Raw genomic sequence first — 13,298 nt, forward strand, 5'->3', positions numbered from 1 at the left:
ATGAAGTATTCAAAATTTACCATGAAATTTGCATTCCAGACTTCCTTTTTTAAAAAAATTTTGAAGGGTGTTGTATGCTCTCGATGTGTTGTGACAGAAAGTAGAGATATTTCATTGCTAATTATCCCCTTTAATATTACAAACACATTTGACAACAGTATAATGAAGGAATGCAGTGGTCCATACCTATCTTTGCTTTTTGTCAATGGTGAGTATAATGTTTTTCGTTAAATATTTTATTTATTTATTTATTTATTTATTTATTTATTTATTTATTTATTTATTTATTTTTTTTTATCTGAGAGAGAGAGCACAAGCAGGGGGAGGGCGAGGAGGGAGAGGGAGAAGTAGACTCCCTGCAGACAAGGAACCCAACACCATCCAGGGCTTGATCCCAGGAACTGGGATCATGACCGGAGCCAAAGGCTGATGCGTAACCGACTGAGCTACCCAGGCATCCTACTGGTATAATGTTTTAATCAACTGTAATGCAAAAATTTGCCCAGCCACTGGGAGAAAGTCAATTGTGTCCTTGCCATAGGCTCCAACAAAGTAACTTCCTTTTCAGTATTAGAAAGTCAGCCTTGTATAGAATACAGAATAATAACAATTATATATTTTTCTATAGATTTTAAAGATCTCTCACATAAAACATCTCATTTACTGCTTATAGTCACTTTTCAAGGAGAAATCATTAATATATTAAATAATTTGCCTAATTCACAATTTATATGCAATGGGGACTTTATCAGTGTCCTGAAAGAAAATTCTCTTACTGCTGAATCATCAAGAAATCCTAGAAGAAAAGTATGCCTGAAAATTAGAGAGCCAGTAGGCTCTTCCTTCCCTTTTGTATGACATAAAATGCCATTGATGTAATCAAATTAGCAGTCTCCCGGGAAGGTAAGTGCCTGTTTTCCATAGTTTCTGATGTTTATACACCTCCTTTCTAGTCAAAGATAGATACATTTTTTAAAATATTTCACTCTAACAAAGGAAAGAGATCATCTATACTATAAATATATAGTATAAAACAACATCATAAATACAATGTGTTTTATTTTGTTTTGCTTTGTTTTGCTTAGAAAAAGTAACTTGTTAAATTTCGGGATATCCAAATATCAGTTTGATTATATTTATGTTTAGTCCTAGAAAAAAACATAGCCATACAAAGAACAGCAAGATTATATTTTAATGACCGGAAAAGTTTTGAGGTTGGGTAACTTAAAAACTCAAATGGTATACAAGTATTATTATAAGGTCTATAGAGATATGGACTCTGTTTCTTTACAGAGGTAGCTGTTGCATAGGAAAGTAGCTTGACTCAGTGGTAGTTTCCAAGTGTAACTACAACGCAATTCAGTGTGTAACATTACTGTCATGGAATGGAAAGGCTCACAGACTGAATGAAAGCATTCAGATTACAGACATTAAATTAATTTAAGAACCAATAATAAAGCTTGGGTAAGTTAACACATTTTGGATAAGGTACAAGTGGATGGAAAACCATGCTATCTGAATCTTGGATACCCAAAGTTCATTATATTCCAGCTCTAGACCATATGAGCCATTCCCACTAATGGCTTAATATTTTAATTACATGTATTATATGCTACCTGTATTACATGTATTTATATTAATTATATATATTATATAACCATAGGTTTTAATTAGAAGGACCAGGATTGTGGTTAGACAAAAAATTTCAGAGACAAAAGTCCCCTGAACCAATGATATACACTTGTTCTATCAGAGTGATACGGGAACAAGGTTGCCTGGCTAATAGCTGTAGCTTAATAAACAGCCATGGATTGTTTTGTTTTGTTTTGTCTTTGTATGTGTGTGTATGTATATATATTTATAGAAAATGTAATAATACTGTATATTTATTACTTGGTAAGTCTTCATTTATAAGATTTTATTTTATTGAGAGAGAGGACCAGCAGGGAGAAGAGGGAGAAGCAGGTTTATGAGCAGGAAGCCTGATAAGAGGTTCTATCCCAGGACCTGGGATCAGGGCCCAAGCTGAAGGTAAACGTTTAACCAACTGAGCCACCCAGGCACCCCCATGAGTCTTAAATATATCTACTTTATTCCATCCCATTTTTAACCCACCATATCATATATTTATACCTAACAAATTTTGAATTTCATCCATCACTTTTTTTTCCAAAGCAGAATTGAATGGAATATTCAGAAATAATAACAAAATTCACACTGCAATAGCCCCAGACTTATCACTTTGGGTAACCCCAATAATATATTTCTTTAAGTAATCATTCTCCATTTTTAATTTCCAAAAGTGCCCACCTCAGCGGTGATAAATTAGCCTATCCCATAAAAGAAAGATTTTCTCATATAATAATATAAAACACAACACTATTGTACAAAATTTCACAGTTTAGTGATAAATTTGACTTATCACTTTGGTATCTGAGTACATGCATATCAGAGATGATCCAGTTTATGTTATGGACTTATCCATTACTCTTCTTAATGCTTAAGGCAACAAGGCATTTCTGGTAGAATTTTATAATATTTCTTCCATTTTGAGAGAATTTATGCAATTAGATACTAAGACAAGTAGTACATCTAAAGAAAAATAAAAATAAACTACAATCACAGTAACATACAGTTCATGTAATTTTTGGAAGAATATATGCATTTTATAATATTCTTACATTCATCATAAAAGATCAAGGGGTTACATCAGTAAGCTATTTGAAAAAAAACTGATGTCAATTTTATGATTTGTTGTTACTCTTCAGACTTACACTGACATTGTGTATTAGGTATTAACTTGTTACGTCAGTTAGAATATATTAACAATATGCTGAATTTATAAATGGACTTCTCTAACTTTACTTGTTATCAGTAAATCATTGGACAATAGGATGAGTTGGCACCAGTATATATTAATGCACTTGCTATGTGGGTGTATGTGTGTGTCTGTTCGTGCATCTAAACATGTAGATAAATGTTTATATTTAGTAAAGAACATTCTTTCTTAGTGCTTCATATATAGTATTTTCCCGTATAGTACAAGTCTTCCATTTTCTGTTCACTTTCACTAGCAAGCCAACAACCTTTAAAATGTGTGTTGTTATCAACCATGAGCACTGTCAGCTGCACCATCTTGTCTACATTAGAAGTTCTTGAAAGCCTAAAAATACACACTGCCAGAGCACTCATCTAAAGCTTTATTTGGAATATGCAAAATTAGTTTGTAGAAAAGAGGAAAAATTATATTTGTTCTGTCTAAGCTAGAATTGCATATGTATTTTATGGCTTAACTTTTATTTGGGGATTTTGATTTGTGTGTATGAGTATATGTCTCTCAAAGGGACCATATATTAATTTATTTTTATTTGCTTTAATTTTTTTTTATAGGACATGTATAAAATGGGATTTTTCCTGTGCACACTCCCAGGACCACCATGTCAGATAGCATTCATCACACTTAATTTTCATCATTTAATTCTTTATTCTCAATTTCAATGAAATTTTTGCCCTTTCTAGATTATTATGATTTTTAAATCATTACTGCTGATAGTACTATGTTTAAATATTTACTGATATGTAATCTGACCTCTTAGAAGCCATCTTTTTATAACTAAATTTTATTCTCCAATCTCAGTAGCATTTAGCATCCTTTCTTGGCTATTTTTCTCCTCCAGTCCAAATGCTCCATATCCCATTCACTAAATACAGAGGACAGATCTATCTTAACGAGAAGCTTTCAACCATAAACTTTAATAGTACTTTAAAGAGCCTCAAAATGAAATTTCTTCTTTAATTAAGAAGATGCTACTTTGTACATCATAATTGAAATACATCAAAAAGTTCCTTGTTAAAGCTTAAGATATATTATAAAGCTATTCTATAGCATGGCTGCAGGGCTTTTCTAATTGGAAGAATGACAGATCAAATTCTGGAGAAAGTTATACCCTTCAGAATGCTAGAGATGGAGCAATTTATTTAAATTACATACTCAAAACAATTAGGAAAACATATCAAACCATGTTATTTTGTTTTGTTTTGTTAAAATGCAACACATACTAAAATCAAACATCAACAATACATCATTTGCCTTTATGAGTAGGTGTAGATAGGTACATATCCGTAGAGAGAGAAATTTAATTTTTCAAACTTAATATCATAAGTTTATGTACCTTCAAACCCAACACTCTGGAAATGCTCTTGGAAGAAGGAATAAACTTTCAGAAATGAATCAAATTTTATCCTGGCAATTTGGCATGAGGGACTTATTCTAAATAAGTTTAGAGACTATTATCTTTATTAAAGTTCCAAATTATCAATTGTCTAATTTTCATAGATTTCTCAATTGAGCTGCCTTACTGCATTGATTAAAAAGTGTTTCTCAAACCAAAATATAGCAAACATATTTCTGTATTCAGTTCTCTCTACTACACCCTCAAGCTGTTGTTTCTGTTTATTACTGTCTTCTGTGTGTTCAACTGCTCCCTCTCAACTCTATCTACCTAATGGCATTTTAAACATGTCTAATATTTTGTCCATTTTCCAAAAAAAACAAGGGGGGCTGGAGAGATGAAGAATTTCCTTCTAACCAGTGTTCCCATCTTACCCAATTATTATCATATTCATTCTTCTCTTTCTCTATAACCATACTTGTAAAAAGAGTCGCCTTTTGAGACCAGTATTCACTTTCTTTGTTTGCTTGACCTTCATTCTCCAGCTCACTCCAGTTTGGCCACTGCTAAAATCACATCAAGTCCAGTTAACACATGTCAATCCTCGATTTATGTACTAGCCCTCTCAGTATTAGTTATCACTCTTCATTTAATTGCTCATCATTACTTATCAATTTCTAGAGGGTATATTATGTGCCAGCCATTAAACTAGCTATAGGAGCTACTGCAGTGAATAAAAGTTACAAACACCATAACTCTTTGAGGGGTGGGGAGGAGACGGACAATGAAAAAAACCTAAATAAGTAGCATATTAGAAGGAAACAAATTAAAGCAGAGAAATAAAGAGTTGCCTTTGGTGGATGGGTTTGGGTGAGAAATTCAAATTTAAATAACGATAAGAAAAGGTTTTTAATGGAAATATGATGAAGTTAGTGATAAAGTAAGCATTGAGTAAATGAGAGAAGAGTCTTCCATGATGGAAAGCAGCAATTTTTTAAAAGATTTTCTTTAAAAATCTTTCTTTATTTGACAGAGACAATGAGAGAGCACAAGTAGGCAGAGTGTCAGGCAGAGGGAGAGAGAGAAGTAGTCCCTCCGCTGAGCAGGGAGCCCAATGTGGGGCTGGATCCCAGGACCCCAGGCTCACCATCTGAGCTGAAGGCAGATGCTTAACCAACTGAGCCACCCAGGCACCCCAAGATCAGCAATTTTAATCCCTAACTAACATCACAGAGTGATGAACATTTTATCCTTTTGTATTGACACATATTTCTGGTTTTTCTAACTCTTGCCATTTCTGTTTTTTTGCTTACAGACTTCTTCTCTACCTAGCCTTTAAATGTTGGAATGCCTTTAAAATTATGCTTGGCATTCTTCTCTTCTTATTTCAAAATTATTTTATCTGAAACTATAGCATCAATGATCACCAACATAGATATCTAGTTAAAACCTATCCTTTGAGTTTATGACTTGCATATCAAACTGCCAACTTGACATTAAGCTCTGAATGTCCAAAGTATTTTAAACTCACTATTTCCAAAAAATCATTTACTAATGATTTTCTGCAAGAAATATGGTCTCCCTTCTTCTGTTCTCTAGTTTAGTGAATGACACTATCTTTCTTAAAGTTTCTCCAGCCAAAAATTTGGCAGTCATCATCAATAACTCATTCCTTTATCATACCACAGCCCATCAAACACCAGTTCTTTCAAATTAATATACTTAATATGTCTCTATTCAATATCATTCTCTCCATCTACATTTTCTCCTTTCAAGGAACCATCACCTTTCACCTTTGTTCTTCAAACAGTTCCCACCTTTGAAAAGATCACCTTGTAGACAAGTTAATCATAAAGTTCACTCTACTGTTTAAAACATTCAGTAGCTCCCCATGCACTTATGACAAAACCCAAGATGCTTAATATGAGATAAAAAGCATCACAGTCTGATCCCAGTAACCACTCTGGCCTCATTAATCACCATTTCCTTTTCCTTGTTTTGAGTTCATGACAAACTGACATTCTTTTAGTTCCTCAAATATGATGTGCTCCTATTCTAGGGCTTTTGTACCTGCTCTGCTCTTCCTTATATTGGAACTTTATCCTCAACCCCTTTACCAACTTAATCCATTTTTTCCAAGTTTTTATTTAAATTCTAGTTGGCAAACATATAGTGTAATAGTAGTTCCAGCTGAAGAATTTACTGACTCATCACTTAACATACAAGTGCTCATCACCAGTGCCCTACTTAATACCCATCATCTATTTAACCTACTCCTGCTCATCTCTCCCATCAGTGAGTAATACTAACTTAATCCATTTTTTTTCCTACACACCTTGTTCCAAAGCTGAATTCCCCACATTAGCCAATATCTATCAGAAAACCTTGGATTCTATATTAGATAATTCTGCAGACCATGTACTTTTCTTTTACAAATGTCATCAGTTTTATTTTTCATATTGTGTGCTACTGCTTGATGAGTGTCTATCTTCTCAACTCAACTGTGAACTCACAAAGGACTGAGACTATTTTAATTTTGTTTTATTGCCATGCCCCTAAAACATTACCTAGTAGTGAGTACACATTCATATATTTTTGGGATAATTTAATGGATGGAAAAGTAAATGAGTAAATGCATGTGAAATATCATTTGCCTTTGCTACAAGACTGTTTGGCAATGGTTGATTGTATTTTTTGTTTTGTAACTTATTAAACATGTTCCTTTAGGATAGAGTTATAACCTCACTAAATCATAGTGTGGTCTTCTGTAACTTGGGGATAATTATAGTATCTACCTCATAGGTTAAAATGAAAATAAGCACATTCTTATCAAGGACATAGAGTAGTACCTTTCACTTGGTAAGTAATCAATAAATAATAACCTCTGGTATTTTTTTATCTTATCTAAATTGCTTAAAGCAAAAACCCTAACTCCAAAATTCCACTTTTTTCTCAATTAACTCAGTGGTTAATTTTTTATAAAAAGGATAATTCCTGGGAGATTGGGGCAACGTTTGAACTGCAATCATATTGAACTGTTGTAGGTGTAAGTTTTCATTATAAAGTTTTAATTACTTCTTATACATGTGAGGTGATGAGGTCTCTTCAGTTCCTACAGTTTCTCCTTTCCAGAATTTTTTTTCTTTTTCCTCTAGGGGAAGAAATCAATTAATTAATGACTCTCCATCAATGCAATCAGAATTTAGCAGAACCTTGACTAAGAAACACTCAACTGAAATAAATGAGAAAGGGAAGGAGAAAATATGTCGCCAATAAAGATAATGTCCTCTTCACTAATCAAATCCCCTAAATATCAAAGGAAGTAAAATAAAATGAAAACTCTTACCATCTACAGAACCAGAACACATATATAGTTTCAAATAATGATATAAAAGAAAGAGCTGCTAAACTAAATCAGAGTAATGCATGATGTTGAGAAAGAAAACTGTTAGAACAGTGTTCTCTAAATATAGGTGTCCTACATCAGGGGCAAAATCCAGACACTTAGTTTAAACAATAAAAAGAAAGTACATGGGATATTGGCAGGACCTTTTGTTGATCAAGTTTGTCCCAATGAACAGGCAAAAATAAAGACACAAAGATTCACAAGAAGCTATATAATTCTGTCTGGCCTCCAGGAAGCAGTCTCATAGGAAAGAAAGAAAGACAAATATCCTACATTACGAGTAACACCACAGTTGACAATTTTTGTTGGTTGACAAAAGTCAAGGGTTAGACAGGGAAATGTATGTTTTAAAGATTTTTAACATAAACCAGGAAGAATTGCTGCAAGTATGGTAATCATCTGTGTCCACAACTTCACAGTAGCCTCCTTCAAAGAGCTTGTCCTGTAAGAACTCACAGGATTTCATAGTAAGTGTTAAGCAAACAAGAATTAGGATGTCCTTTATCTAAAGAACTGTAAGAAAAGAATGGGGGTGGGGAAGAAAAAATAGGCAAAAAAAAAAAAAAAAAGTAGCAAGTAAAGAACATTCTCTAGCAAATTTGTCATAGACGTAAGTGTCTCTGGGGGGTAGAGAAACAAGGTCTCCTTCAAGTTTCTTGGACAGTCACAACTGCCCCTAGACCATGGCTGAGCAGGGCTAGAGCTGAATCACAGGCCATTACAGAGTCCACAGAGGAGACAAAGGTCTGTGGGCCTGTTACCCGAGGCAAAGAAAGTCATAACTCTTCCAAAGTCTCAGTGCAAATGATGCTGAAGGCAGAACCAAGGCTAAATAGACTATAACTGAATCCTTAGAGAGATAAGGCTGTGAGGTCTATGGTGGTACCATAGTCAGTGAGCCTGTCACTTGTACAGAGACCTCTAATAAAAGCCCTTTTTGGTCTTGGGCTCCATTGGGGTTTTCGAAGCTCTTGTTAAGATCCCAAAGCTCCTACAAAGGCATTTTTATCTGTGGATGGCTGCCAAATTATTGTTTCTGTGGGGGAATACAGGCAGGAGACCTCCTATTATGCCACCTTGTGGCATCAAACTTCATTAAAATAAAAACTTCTGGTCTGCAAAGTTACCATTAAAAGAATAAAAGACAAACCACAGTCTGACAGAAAATATTTGCTATCTAAAACATAATATTTGATACCCAGAATATATAAAGTCCTCTTAAAACTTAATAGAAAAGTAACCCAGTTTAAAAAATGGACAAAAGATCTGAACAGACAGCTCATCAAAGAAGATATGTAGATGCAAATAAGCCTGTGAAATGATGTTCAATATCATATACATTAGAGAATTACATGTTAAAACAATGAGAAACCACTCTATGCTTATTATAATGATTAAATTTCAAAACACCAACAACACCAAATGTGGGAAAAGATGTATTTCAATAGGCACTCTTACTCATTGATGGTGCAAATGCATAAAAGTACAGCTATTTTGGAAGATAGTTTAGTAGCTTCCTCAGAGTTAAACATAGTATTACAATACAATTCAACAAGTGCACACCTGGTTAGTCACCCAAATTAATTGAAAACTAAAATCTTCACACAAATTGTCATATCTACATTATTAATAACTGCCTCCAGCTGAAAGCAACTAAGATATCCTTCAATGGCTTAATAGATAAACTTTGATATATCCATACAATGAAATATTATTCTGAAAAAAAAAGAAAGAAAGAAATGAGATATCAAACCACAAAAATGTATGGAGGAACTTTAAATGCATACTGGTAAGCAAAAGAAGTAAATGAAAAAAATTACGCATTACATAATTCCGAACTATATGACACTCTGGAAAGTGTAAAATTATAGAGAGTAAAAAACTCAGTGTTCATCAGGACATTGGAAAAAGGAGGAAAGGAGAGATGAATGAGTGGTGCACAGGAATTTTTAAGTGTAGTGAAACTATATAATTATAAATTGATGTATATCGGACATTATCATTTTTTAAAACTGATACACCTGTACAATGCAGAGTGAAACTTAACGGAAACTACAGACTTAATTAAAAATAATGAATCAGGGCAGCCACGGTGGCTCAGCAGTTTAGCGCCAACATTGGCCCAGGGCGTGACACTGGAGCCCCGGATCAAGTCCCACATTAGGCTCCCTACATGGAGCCTACTTCTCCCTCTGCCTGTGTCTTTGCCTCTCTGTCTCTCTGCCTCTCTCTCTGTGTCTCTCTCTCTCTCACGAATAAATAAACAAAATCTTTAAAAAAAATAATAATGAATCAATATTTTTTATCAGTTTTAACAATGTACCACACTAATGCAAGATGTTAATAATAGAGGAAACTATGTGTCAGGAGACATAGTGTATATGTGACTATTGTGTACTTCCTACCCACTTTTTCTGAAAACATAAAACTTCTCTAAAAAAAAATTTTTGTTTTAAAAAAGTGATAATACATCATGGCCAACTGGAATTTATCCCGAATTTAAAGTAGGGGCTTATTAAAAAAAAATCAATGCAACTCACCATATTAAACTAAAAAAACACACATTAGAGAAAAAATACATAATCATATCAGAAGAAGCAGAAAAAAACATTTCACAAAATTCAACATCTGTTACTTACTTAAAAAAATAGCAAACTATGAGAATCCCTGGGTGGCTCAGTGGTTTAGAGCCTGCCTTCCACCCAGGGCATGATCCTGAGGTCCCAGGATCGAGTCCCCCATCTGGCTCCCTGCATGGAGCTTGCCTCTCCCTCTGCCTGTGTTTCTGCCTCTCTGTCTCTGTCTCTGTCTCTGTCTCTCTCTGTGAATAAATAAATAAAATCTTAAAAAAATAGCAAACTAGAACACTTCCTCAATCTGATAAAAAGAATGAATATTATACTTTGTTTAAGACTGAATAATTTCTTATTAAAATCAGAACTAAGACAATAATGTCTACTCTTACTGCTTCTATCCAACATTGTAGGACACGCTGTAGTCTAGATAAGTCAATAAGGCAAGAAAGAGAAAAAGTTATTCAAATTGAAAAGAAAGATGTCAACTCTCTTTATCCCCAGATAATATGATTGTATGTAGAACCAGATGAATTCTATAAAATAACTAATGAGTGAAACTAATAAGTGAGTTTAGCAAGTATCAGGATGCAAAAATCAATGTAAAGCACAAAGTGTATTTTTATAGACTAGCAAGAAACACTGAAAATTGAAGTAAAAGATTTATATTATCAAAAAGTATGAAAATTTAGTAATTAATTTGGCAAAAGATGTGTGAGATCTTTACAAAACAGTTCAAAGAAAAATTAAAGAAGACCCAAATAAGGAGAATATGCCATATTCATGGGTCAGAATATTTAATGTTGATTAAGGTGTCAATTCTTCTCAAGTGATCTATAGAGTCAATGGAATCTCAATAAAAATCTTAGAGGCTTATTTTATTGAAATTGACAATTTGGGCATATAATTCATATGGAATGCAAATAACCTAGAACAAACTTTGAAAAAAGAACAAAGGTGGAGGACTAGTTATTTCAAGACTTTTTATAAAGCCACAGGAATGAAAACAGTTCAGCATTAACCTTAAGATAGACAATTAGAGGGATCCCTGGGTGGCACAGCGGTTTAGCGCCTGCCTTTGGCCCAGGGCACGATCCTGGAGACCCGGGATCAAATCCCACGTCGGGCTCCCGGTGCATGGAGCCTGCTTCTCCCTCTGCCTGTGTCTCTGCCTCTCTCTCTCTCTCTCTCTCTCTGTGTGTGTGACTATCATAAAAAATAAAATTAAAAAAAAAAGAAATCTTAAAAAAAAAAAAAAGATAGACAATTAGACCAATCAAACAGCATAAAGATCTCAGAAATAAACCTTAACTAAGTGAACTTATTTTTAACAAAAATGCCAAGGTATTCCAGTGGAGAAATGATAATCTTTTCAACAAATGGTACTGGAAAAAAATGGATATTTTATTTAAAAAAAAAAAGAAATTTGATTAATACCTTGCAAGAGAAGAGTTGAAGAATTTCCTTTTTCCTTTCTCACATAGAAGAAAAATAGACTAACAGAAATACAAAGATTAAGTCAAAATAGATTATAGAGTTATGTATAAAACCTAAAACTAAAGTTTCTAAAAGAAAACAGTAGCAAAACTTTGTTAACTTATAGAAAGATTGCATTTAGATAAAATATAAAAAATATATGTATAAAAGAAATTGGTAAGTTAGACTTCAATACAACTAGACATATGACCATACCAAGTCTTTGTAAGAATAAAGAGTATTGGAAGCTCTTGTACTCTGCTTGTGGGAATAGTAATTTGTGCAATCCCTTTGGAAAACAACTGGACAAGTTGTTTAACTTTAAAAAGTTAAGCATAGACCTACCATATAATCCAGTGTTTCAAATCCTAGGTATTTACACAAGAGAAATAAAATATATGGCTATACAAATAGTTTTATGCAAATGATCATAGAACTTTATTTGTAAGAACCATGAACTGGAAACAATGCAAATACTCATTAATAAATGAATGGATAAACACCTTGTGGTGTAACCATGTAATGAATATTTAAATGTTTGTTTAAAGAATGAAATATTGATAATTGCCATAATATGGATAAATACCAAAGTAACAATGCTGAGTCAAGGAACATAGACAAAAAATAGATATACTTTGTGATTTGGTGTATATGAAATCCTATAAATTGCGTATTAATCTATAGTAACAAAATGCAGAAGAGTGATTGCCTAGGGTGGGGTGAGATTTTGAGAGATGTGAAGGGAGGAGATAATAAAGGAGCAAGAGAAAATTTTTGCAGTGATAAATAATTTCATTATCTTGATTGTGATAGCAGGTTCACAGATATGTAGATATCAAATTGTACTCTTTAAGTGTAGTTAATTGAAAACTTGTACATTCATAAAGCTTTTTTAATTTATAGATAATTTACATGACAATCAGGATTTAGGTAGATATCCCTTCTCCCAGGGCAACAGGTAAAATGACTATAAATATAAAGAGATAAATATGAGGTCCTTCCTTTAGACCTAAACTCGGTTTGTACAAGTGCTAAGTTTTGAAGGCTATTTAAAAACAAGTTTTAAAAAGGTAGTTATCAGTTTCCATTAATTGTCCTTTAGAAAGTTAAGGAAATTCCTTTAAACTCTCCTCTTGCTAATAACATTTTTAGGTAAAGAATATATATCGTATGTTAACAAATATCTTTTCAGCATCTTTTAGGATTATCAACTACAATATATTTATTCAGCAAATCACATTAGTGATTTTGAAATGTTAAAAAGATATGATTTTTTGAAAGATGAAGGCAGACAAAAAAGAAAGAATACATTCTTTATTATGGACACTGTAGAGGAGCAAAATTGGGTGAATCTAGGCAAGATAGATTACTTTCCTCTGTATTCTCTGAATGTTTTGAATGTGCATGGATAACCAATAGAAATAATTTATAGGGAAAACTGATATAAAAAGCATGAATCCAGTGTCTCAAATATTTGGAGTATTCTAAAGGCTAAGAATAATTTCACTAAACTATTCTATTTGTCAATCAACAAAATGGAGATTAATAAATTATATCTACTTTACAGGTAGTTATAGTATTAAATGAATTAATGCACACAAAATATTTGGAACAGCCTGGCAGATGGTAATCATCACTAATTCTACATAGTTAGTACCTAATGGATATATA

General features: G+C 33.1%; 1 long non-coding RNA gene across 3 annotated transcripts in view; it reads right to left on the minus strand.

Annotated features, from left to right (window-relative positions):
• LOC112674803 (uncharacterized) overlaps positions 1 to 13,298 on the minus strand; it is a 167,615-nt gene that overhangs the window by 45,023 nt on the left and 109,294 nt on the right. The window lies entirely within an intron of this gene.

Source organism: Canis lupus, chromosome 14, assembly GCF_003254725.2.
Source record: "Canis lupus dingo isolate Sandy chromosome 14, ASM325472v2, whole genome shotgun sequence".
NCBI classification, from domain to species: domain Eukaryota; kingdom Metazoa; phylum Chordata; class Mammalia; order Carnivora; family Canidae; genus Canis; species Canis lupus.